This window comes from Mangifera indica, unplaced genomic scaffold, assembly GCF_011075055.1.
Source record: "Mangifera indica cultivar Alphonso unplaced genomic scaffold, CATAS_Mindica_2.1 Un_0062, whole genome shotgun sequence".
In the NCBI taxonomy this organism is placed as follows: Eukaryota; Viridiplantae; Streptophyta; class Magnoliopsida; order Sapindales; family Anacardiaceae; genus Mangifera; species Mangifera indica.
Window position 1 is genome coordinate 39,948 of NW_025401154.1, and position 7,380 is coordinate 47,327.

Here is a 7,380-nt window from a genome sequence, read left to right on the forward strand (position 1 = left end):
ATATATATATATATATATATATATATATATATATATTTTATATCAGCACATTAATTATTAATTGATATATTAATATTTGTTTTGGATATTTAATATTTACTATAAATATTAAATATAAGTTGATTTTCCCTTTTTCTTGAAAGCCATTCCGTTAGCCTGTCCACGTGGACATCGCAACCCTTGCTGATTTTCCTATTAGGAATAATAGTATGTATCATTTAATTTAATATGATTTTAAAAAATTTTAAATTAAATTAAAAAATAATTTAATTTTTTTAAAATTAAATTAAACTATTTTATATTTTAAATGAAACCAAATTAAAATATATATTTTTATTTGATTTAGATTAGAGTTTGAACCTATTTAAATTATTCATTTTTAAATCTATATTACTTAATAAAATTATAATTTTTTAAACCATAATATAAATATATAAAATATATAAAATATATATACAATACACATATAATGACAATGATAAAATAAATAAGCTATATATAATTAGTTATTGAAAAAAATTATTAGATATAATTATATATATTTTTAAAAAACGATTTACAATTTAGTTTACTTTAAAAAACACCAAATCATAATTAAAACTAAAAACTATTTTTTAAAAATTTATCAATCAAAATTAAATTATTTTATAAATTAAATCAATTTTAAATAGTTTAATTTAAATCTAAATTATTTGGGTTGATTATTGCGGAAGGAGGATCGTACACGTGTTTATAACTGGATACGTTACCACGTGTAATACAACAAGTGGAATTGCTCGATGAGGCAGAACTGGAGCAACAAATGAGAAAGAGTGTTCAACAGTGGACACGTGGCAAACGAAGGAAGTAGATTGGTGTGTGAGTTGCTTTTTCTCTAGGGGAAAAATAGCAATTGAGAGATAATACTTTTTATCATAAGTAACAATTTTATTTGATATATTTGATAATTTTTAATTAAAAATCTTAATTATATAATTAATACAAAATTATTAAACTCCTTTTCTAGTTACTTGTTCAACTCTATAAAGTTAAAACTTCATGATTTGTTGTTATGACCATTAATTAATTATTAATTTGAAAATTTAAGATTAAATAAAGAGATTTTTTTTCCAGAAATATGTATTTCATTTTCAGAATATTAAGACCTGAAAATCAACTATTTTTTTTTAATTTTTGATAAAAGGAAGAATTAACTGAATTAACTTGTTTTAGGCCTTGGTGTGTTGAGCAACTATTCACTAATCTTTTGATTTGGACTCAAAATTTTTGTTTTAGTTTTGTCTTGGCAAACTGTCATTCTTTTAGGAAAGTGCTTGAGGAAAAATGATTAAGTGCATTGTGAGGCACAACGATTCAACTGAGTTGATTTGTTTTACGGATTGCATTTCAAATTGAATGCTGATCAGAGAATGGAAATATGAAAATCGTGCTACAGACCTTTGTCTGATTATTATTTTTTCCTTTTTCTGTTGCTGCTATTGTAAGCAGGTTGTGTCTTTAGATTTCTTTGTCAGGATTCAGTCTCTTTCGGAAGATTTTCTGCCGAGTCCCTGGCATCGGAAAAATGGTCAGCTTTCAGTCAGAACATGTATCCGGAGAAGCTCCAGAAGTTCAAGCACCCTGGATTAGTTGCTGAGAAGAAGGCATATTTTGAAGAATACTTCAGAAGGATTAGAGCTATGGGGGAAAAGAACAATTTCCCACCCAAATTTTAGTTGAAATTCCAAATCACACCCATGATAAACGAAAAACCCAAATACCCACCTATGAGTTAACTGTCATTCAAATTTTCAGTTAGAAACAAGGATAAAATCGTCATTTTACCTATAAACCTTAAAACTTTGAAATTTTTACATTTCCCCAAGCAGGTTTTAAAAACTAACATTTCAACTCATCTTCAAAGTTTAAAAAGTTTAATTTCACCCCTAGAGTTTGCTTCTTTCTCCAGCCACATCATTCTGACCGATGGCCGATGCTATCTATCGATCTTTCATCTCCGACTATCAAGGACGACGAAAGACAATCCTTTATCGTCTAGATCTAGATGACAAAGCGTCATCTAGATCTGCAAGAAGAGATAAAGGACGATGTTTCATCATCCTTCGTTGCGTCATCTAGACGTGACGGCGAAACATCGTCTTTCGTTGTTTGGGCGACACGACGAAGCGTCATCCTTCTTCTCTTTTTACAGAACTGGACGATGCTTCCTCATCTAGATCTGGACAATAAAGGGTCGTTCTTCATCATTCTTAGTAGCTGAAGATGAAAGATTGGTGCAAAGTGTCGGTCGTCGATTGGAATGATGATGGTGGAAGAAGGAAGCAAACCTTAAGGGTGAAATCTAAACTTTTCAAACTTTGAGGGTTGAAGTGCTAGTTTTAAAATCTAGGGGGATGACAAAAATTTCAAAGTTTAAAGGTTTATAGATAAAATGATGATTTTACCCCTACCTTTAACTGAAAATTTGGACGGTAGTTAATCTATAGGTGAATATTTAAGTTTTTCAACTGCCGTGGATAAAAATTTAAGAGTAAGCTAAAATTTGGGTGGGAAATAGTTCTTTTCCCGAGCGATGAAAGCACTGCAAGCAGAACAGCAAGAATTATACAACCTGATGCTTTTCAAAAGAGCAAGAGAATGCTAATTCAACACCGATTTCCTACAGTAATATGACTAGTAATCTGAAAACATCTTCAGGAAGTCTTGTGGAAAAGCCATATCAAGCAACCGAAGAAAGAAAAAGACACTCTAGGGAATCAGTCTTGATGAATAAAAGGAGTATATGGTTGCCCGTTGTTAAAGCAAAAAGTTCTATTAAAAAGGCTTCTCAATTGCACAAGCAATCAATTAGTAGCTTGAAAACTGCCCAAGAGAATAACCATGTCTCTTGCACAGTCAACCAAAAAGAAAACCAGCCGAAGAAGCTCACAAAATTATGCATTTTTTATTTGAAAAAGGGTAAATGTTACATATACGATTTGTGCAAAGTTGCAAGGTCGAGACTTGTGTTCAAACTTTTGGGCCGCATCTATGGTTTGAATTTAAATTTACTGTGCGTTTTAAGGTTAAATTATTGCAATTTGCACTCTTTAAGTTGCTTGTACGGCGGAAAGCTGCAAGTCTGAGAGTAGCCTTCTTACAAGTTAGAAAAGTGATCCTAAATCTTCAAGAAAGATAATTCCCTGAATTCAATGCTATTATCAAATGCTAAAATCAGCCTACAGTTTTACCAAGTTTTGGAGTATCTAAAAGTTAAATAAATGTTGCTAGATTCAATCATTGATCAAACAGATTATCACTGAAACCTGAAAAGTTAGTTCAGTTTGATCCATGTATCTACTAGTTAAAATAGTTCCCGGTGGTGCTTGTGCTATAAATTCTTGCATATTATCAGTTTTTTATATGAAAGCAACATGAAAACTGGGTTTCAATGCACTTTGGAGTTATTGAATGATGCTAGTTACATACAGAGTTGGTATGTCTAATATAGTTCTACAGATATTTGCAAGTTCTCATTCTTATTTGATCAGGATGGGTAGTTTCAGAGAACGAGAAAAGTTGAATGAAGCCTTCTATGTTTCTAGGGGCATGATTTCAGCTTGTAATATATCAATGCCCCTGGAAACACTTTTCTTCGAATTATCTCCTCTTACATAGCCTGTCAACTGCATATTTTTTGCTTATTCAACTTCGCTGAGTATCTGCTTCAAAAATTCTCTCCCTTGCTTTTGATGCCTGCAATATCCACACATCAAATTAGGCTCAACATCCAAAGTCCCGAATTACTTGTTTGTCTGTGACTATTCAAAGTTATATTTTGTAGTATTAAACAATCTGGTCAGTCGGCAAGTTTCAGATGTTAGTGCACAAGGCAACTTCCCTAAATCAAAGGATTTCTACTGAAAGTAATTCTCCTAATTGCAGCATAATTGGTTTGTAAAATTTTGTAATATTTTACTTTCAATAGTTGACTATGAGTTGTAGATTTGTATAAATATATATTCTCTGTTAATAGAATATGTGTACAATCACACCAATAATTATATGGTATTACAGCAATGATCCTCTCTTCATTCTTCCTCTTTTGTCGAATCCTCACTTTCTCACAGCACAATTCTACCGTGACCAATCCTTCACTTTCCACCTCTCACGCCTTGACTAATCCTTCTCTTTCCGCTACTCACACTAACTACTCTTTCTCTGTTAAACTCACACCGAAAACTTTCTTGGCATGGGAAACTTGATTTCTTCCAAATAGCTCCAGAATTTACTAATCCTGCTCTCATAGATGCTACACAATAGATTCCTAATCCGGAACTTACTCTTTGGTTCATAAAGGACCAACTAGTACTATCTTGGCTTTTATTCTCACTCACAAAACAAGTGTTTCTTCAAGTAGTGAACCTTACCTCACCCTTTGAAGTTTGGACTGCTCTCTCATGTACATATGGATCTTCCTCTCACAATCGCCACCTGCAACTATTCATTAAACTTAATAATTACAAGCGCAACAATATGTCAATTGGGGAATTTCTCAAAGGCATCAAGATTTTTGTTGATGAACTTGTCACAGTAGGCACACCTTTAAAGCCTGCACAATAGTGATGTTATTAAGTTTCCTACAATTTGCACTGTTCTTGCTTTAGGTGCATCATATGGTAGAATTTGAGAAAACATAACAAATCTAATGCCTTTCTTCATGATGCCCATTTTATGACTCAACCTTTAGGTCTGACTGGTCAGGACCATGCCCATTTTGCATGCAAGCTCAAGAAAAGCGTATATGGGCTCCGTCAGGCCCCATGGGCTTAGTTCAAAACACGATAAGTTCTTTTATTCTCAAGATAGGCTTTGTTGCATCCAAGGCTGACACATGATTATTCATCTTTCACCAAAACTCTAATGCACTTAATTTACTAGTTTATATTGATCATCTAGTTCTTCCTAGTTTAAATCCCTCCTTAATTGATACTTTTGTGAACCAACTTAAGCAGGAATTTCTAGTCCATGATCTTGGCTCTTTGCATTATTTCTTAGGACTTGAGGTGTAGCACATTGGCTTTGCAATTACTCTATCACAAGCAAAAGTACACTCATGATCTCTTCAAAACAAAATTGGAAAGTGTCTAGCCTTGCTTTACTCTCATGTCTACCTTGATGGCTCTATTTAAAACACAGTGGACTTCTCTCTTGGATTTAGAGTTGTGTAGGCAAACTGATGACGTTCTTCAGAATGTCACTCTTTCTAATATCGAACATTGCTTTTGTACTCAATTGTCTTTATCAATTCATGCAAAATCCAACTGATAATCATTAGAATGTTGTTAGGCAGGGTCGAACTCAAATCAAGATAGCTTAAGCTCGAAAACTAATTTGGCTTGGCTTGATTCGACTCATTTCAAATTTGAATCGAATTCAAGCTAAGAGATTGAATAAACTAAGCCAAACTCGGCTAGAGAGAGTTTGGCTTGGTCAGACTTGTAAGCTAGGTGGACGGCTTGATTAGATTCAAACATGACTTGTAATTTGATTTGAATTATGTTAAACAATTGTTAAAAGCATATCGTTTTACCTATTATTATATAAAACAATATTGTTTTGTCAATAAATCATAAATTTGAACCATGAATTCGAACAATAAATCCAAGTCACATATTTGAACCATAAACTTGAGTTGAACTCCAACTAAACTTGAGTTAAATCATTTTCATTTAAAGTGAACTAGAACCATCTTTAATTTTAGCTTGTCAAACTCAAATTAAACTTAAGCCAAAAAGTTTTTTAACTCGGCTCAATTCATATCCACCGCTATTAGCAATTGACTTTTTCACTATCTCAAATATTCTATTACCTACACACTCAACTTTGATAAATGCAAGATATTGTAACTTCATTGCTTTTCTAATAGCAATTAAACAAATTGTCAAGATGATCGATGTTCAACCTTAGGCTTTGCTATCTGTCTAAGGTCCAATCTCATCTCCCATATGCTAAGAAACTACCAATATTGTATTATGCTCCCTTGCACAAAGTGAACACAAGGCCATTGTCATTGGCTCAATTGAAATGTCATGGCTTCAGACTCTCTTTGTCGATTTGGGTATCCTCTTACCTCTCCAATTGTATTGTGGTGTAATAATGTTGGAGTTATCTACTTAATTGCACATCCTATTTTAAAATTGAGTAGAATTCTGTTCAACAGCAAGTAGCTTTTGGTAATATATTAGCTTGTTTTGTCTATTCAGAAGATCAATTTCCTAATGTCTTCACTGAAAATCCTGCAACATGATCTCTTCTTCATCATCAAGACAGGCTTCGGTTGTCCACTAAGCCTCAACTTAAGGAAAGTGTTAGTGTACAAGGCAACTTCCATGAATCATAGGATTTCTACTTTTAGTAATTCTCCTAATTGTAGCATAATTTGTATACAAACACAATAGTGAGTCATTAATTGACAGTCCTTGTGGGTTAGGTCGGCCCACAAGTAGCTAGGGCCATGGCTTGACCCAAGGTCTATTGGGTCATGCTTTCATCAGCCCTTAACGACCGGGTGCATGCTTTTGCAGGCCAACTTGCCTAATTATATTTTTTTAATTTTTAATTATTTATTGTTTTTAAACGGTCCAACATCAAAACCCAGCATAACTCAAATGCTCTGCGGGCCTAATATAACCCATAATTTTGTGGGTAATGCGGCCCCTTTGACATTTCGGTTGTAAATATTATGCAATATTTTACTCGGCGTTACTCTAAAATAGTTGACTATAGAGTATGTGTGAAGTTACACTAATAACTATATCAGAAACAAGAAATTCATGAGGAAGAAAAGTCTGATATTAGAAACCTGTTTTTGCCAATCCGTGAAGATTGTTCTGAGACCTAGAAAAGCCGCTTGTACAGAAGAGGCTGTAGCAAGTCCAATCAAAAGACCCTTCCCATTCAAGTGTAAAACGAAGGCCAATATTGCAGCAACTGGAATTCCTACCAGATAATATGCTCCAAGATTTACATAAGCTCCTAAATTTTGCCACCCACTTCCTCTTGCAACCCCTGTCACATGATACTAAATATTTAATCATGTTGCTTAAGCTACTAATGCACCAAGGAAAGATTAAGATCTCCACCAGGACATGCTTCAGCAACTGTCCCGTCAGGAGAAAAGGATATCCGGTGGTATATAACTATGATTTTAACCTCAGGAGATAGATTTGATTAGATTTTTTGTGATGGAAGTAAGAGGTTTGGAGATCAAATCATGCTGCCAATGAACCAATATCTCAGAGGGTTAATTCGATGTAAAGAAATTTAAAATTTTTTTTTTTTGGTAAGTAAAAGAAATTTAACTTGAAAAAGGAAAGAAAACAAACCTGAGAGTACTGC